Raw genomic sequence first — 4,054 nt, forward strand, 5'->3', positions numbered from 1 at the left:
AGCACCCCAAGAGGGATTTAGTCTGCGTTCAGGGGTAACGCGTAAGCAGGGCTAAGGGTGCTTTAACACTGGCAGGAACTTCCAGAAGCCACAGGCCCAGTCGTGAGAGACCCGGGAACAGGGCCAGATGAAAGCACGTTGAATCCTCTCCCCATTGCGCTGTCAGGGGATGACAGGTGATGCTGCCTAAGGATAGAAGTGGCTCTTTTTTTTTTTTTTTTTTTTTTTTTGACAGGCAGAGTGGACAGTGAGAGAGAGAGACAGAGAGAAAGGTCTTCCTTTTGCCGTTGGTTCACCCTCCAATGGCCGCCGCGGCCGGCGCGCTGCGGCCGGCGCACCGCGCTGATCCGATGGCAGGAGCCAGGAGCCAGGTGCTTTTCCTGGTCTCCCATGGGGTGCAGGGCCCAAGCACCTGGGCCATCCTCCACTGCACTCCCTCGCTTCTTGGTGTGTGTTTTGATGCCAGATGTGAGGGGCTGAAGTGTAAGTGCATTTACAGTGTGATTCCTCCTGGTCCGGCCACGAGCCTCTCTGTGCTCAGGGCTTTAGAGGAAGGGTCTCCTGTGCGCCAGGACATCAAGCTCCTCCGTGAACTTGTTCTCCGGGAGGCCGAATTTCAGCTGCGTCGCTGAGATTCTGGTGGCACCAGCCTGGCCACCAAGTATAACCTGGCGAATTTTGTGCCCGCGTAAGAGCAGAGAGCACCCAGGCCCTAGGAAGTCCACTGCAGGTCCTTTCGGCCAGACTGCCCCCAGGTTGCCAGGGCGAGCAGCAATCTCTGTCCCCCAACTTGCCCGTCACATGCCATGTTCTGCCACCCACACTGGCTCTGATTATTTACCAGCACTCATCTTTACACTTATTTGTTTTTACAAGTAAGACTTTATTTGGTCATACGAGAATTAACAGAAAAGAAAGGCGGCAGGAGTTTGGTGTACACAGCACCTTCTTCACATGTGGTCTCAGGAGGCAGCGTTAATCCTGCCACGGTTCACCTCTCCCAGTCATGCCACTGTGCACTCACTGCTCTGGCGTGCCCCTCCCCACGCCTGCTTCATTGTAGGGACTTACACAGTTAAAAGCACCTACATTCACCGACTCATTAATCCCCACAACACCCCAGTGGGGTAGGACGGACAGCAGGACAGGATGGACAGTAGTGTCCAGTTTTGTAGATGAGGAAACAGAATGGTGGAGACTTGCTTGTCAAGGATGTGCAGGTAGAAACGGCTGGGCCTGCAGACTTTACACTTATTCTATATGCACACATCCCATCTTCCCAGTGTAAAACTAAGCTCTCCAAGGGCACACAGAACATGTCTTTTATTTATTTTATAGATTTATTTATTTATTTGAAAGGCAGAGTTAGAGAGAGGGGGGAGAGTCAGAGAAAGAGAGAGAGAGAGAGAGAGGGCTTCCAACCACTGGTTCACTCCCCAGATGGCCACAATGGCCAGGGCTGAGCCAAGTCAAAGCCAGGAGCCAAGAGCCAGAAGCTTCTTTTGGGTCTCCCATGTGGGTGGTAGGGCCCCAAGCACTTGGGCCATCTTCTGCTGCTTTCGTAGGCGCATCAGCTAAGAGCTGGATTGGAAGTGGAACAGCTGGGACTTGAACTAGTGCCACATGGGATGCCAGCACTACAGGCCATGGCTTAACCCACTATGCTACAGTGCTAGCCCCTATGTATTTATTTATTTTTTATAACCTACAGTGTCTAATATGCTGTCTTCATAGAAAACTGCTCCATTCACACACAGCTTTGTTGGCATCATTTATTGGGGTGATTCTCTTGTGGGAGAGAGGAACAGTGCACATGAATGAACTATACAGACTTATTTTAAAAGCACCAACTATGGGGTTGGCTTTGTGCCAGCGTGGGTAAAACCACTGCCAATGTAGCTGGCATCTCATGTGAGTTCTGGTTCCAGTCCCAGCTACCCCACTTACGATTCAGCTGCCTGCTAACGCACCTGGGAAAGCAGGACAAGGTGAACCAAGTACTTGCATCCCTGCTACCCACATGGGAGTCTCAGATGGAGTTCCTGGCTCCCAGCTTCAGCCTCGCCCAGCCTTGGCCATTGCAGCCATTTGGGGAGTGAACCAGCGGATGGAAGAACTTCTCTCTGATTCTTCCCATCTCTAATTCTGACTTTCAAATAAATAAAATAAATTTTTTAAAAGCACCAACTATACAAAAAGTCCAGTATTTGACCTTTCAACTTAGGAGGCTGAATTTTTAATATCATTTAATTTTGAAGTTATTGAAGATTAATTACAAGGAGACTCCTGAATCAACAATTTTTTTTAAACACTTATCTTTTAATTCCCTGATTTTTTCTAAAAAAAAAAAAAGATAATTAATTCATTTGAAAGGAAGAGAGTGTCCGGCACTGAGGCACAGCAGGTAAAGCTGCTGCCTGCAGTGCCAATATCTCATATGGGCGCCAGTTCAAGACCCGGCTGCTCCACTTCCGATCCAGCTCTCTGCTATGCCCTGGGAAAGCAGTGCAAGATGGCCCAAGTCCTTGGGCCCCTGCACCCGCGTGGGAGACCTGGAGGAAGCTCCTGGCTGCCGGCTTCAGATTGGTGTGGCTCCAGCTGTTGCAGCCAATTGGGGAGTGAACCAGCGGATGGAAGTCCTCTCTCTTTCTCTCTACCTCTTTGCTCCTGTGTAACTCTGACTTTCATATAAATAAATAAATCTTAAAAAAAAAAAAAAAAGGAAGAGAGAGAGAATCTTCCATCACACTGGTTCACTGCCCCAAAGCCTACAGCAGCTAGGGCTGAGCCAGGCTGATGCTAGGAGACTCAAACTCATTCTGGTTCTCCAATGTAGGTGGCAGGGATCCAAGGAATTTGAGCCATCACCTGCTGCCTCCCAAGATGTGCATTGGCAGGAATCTGGAGTTGGGAGCAGAGCCAGCACTCAAATCCTTGGATATAGGATGTGGGTGACCCAAGAGCATTTTAATTGCTGTGCCAAACCATTTACAAAAGCAAAGAGAATGGTGCTGCACCAAAGCAAAGAAACAAGCCTATGACACACCCCACATTCTGACTCCCATCAGGGTCTTAGGAAAGCAGGTCTATTTCCCTAAAAAAAAAAAAAAAAAAAAAAAAAGACTAGTCTTATGCTCCACAGTGTGTATGATTTTTTTTCTTTTGAGGTTTTAAAAAATGAGTAAATAGACCACATCACTGCATGAAGATTTTTTTTTAAAGAAAAACCTGTTTTTAGCAGTTTTTCATTATTTTGTGCATATATTTCTTGTTCATTTTTATTATAATATTAAAAATCATTTTACACTGAGTTAAAGGTCATTTTTATTACATTAGGGAAATCCCTGCTCTCTAATATTGGAACAGCTGTAATAATTCAAAGTAACAAGAATCCCTAAGTATATCCTACAAATGCCATTCTAAATATTGCCTAATCCAGTGCTAATTTTGGTTGTATTTTAAATGGGATTTCCTATGAAAAGCATATATCCTGATGAATTAGAACACAGTCTCAAGACTTAACACTTTTTATACTGCTTCTTTATAAAACCATGGGGAGTTATTATAGAAATTGGAATCATGCTTCTTTTAAACTTGGGCTCTTAATCAGCTGTCAGAAGTGCTTTCTTTCTGGGTAAGTTGTTGGCACCTTTGGCTCTCCAAACACATTGTTACAAGTGCAATAGTTTCCCACAAATTAAGGCTGGAATTTTTTGTAAATATTTTATTTCTATTTATTTTGAAAGGCAGAGAGAGACATAAAGAGATCTTCCATCCACCGGTTCACTCCCCAAATCCCTACAACAACCAGGGATGGGCCAGACCAAAACCAGCATCCTGTAACTCAGTCTGGGTCTCCCATGTGGGTGGCAGGTACCCAAGTCCTTCAGCCATCACCCGCTGCCCACCCTGGGTTTGCATCAGCAGGAAGCTGGTACTTAAACCCAAGCACTCTGGTATGGCACGTGGGGGTCCCAAATGGCGTCTTAACCACTGTGACAAACGCCCACCCCAGGCTGGAGGCTTTCAGCTCCCATTTGGGCACCTGAGGCAT

Source organism: Oryctolagus cuniculus, chromosome 2, assembly GCF_964237555.1.
Source record: "Oryctolagus cuniculus chromosome 2, mOryCun1.1, whole genome shotgun sequence".
Lineage (NCBI taxonomy): Eukaryota > Metazoa > Chordata > Mammalia > Lagomorpha > Leporidae > Oryctolagus > Oryctolagus cuniculus.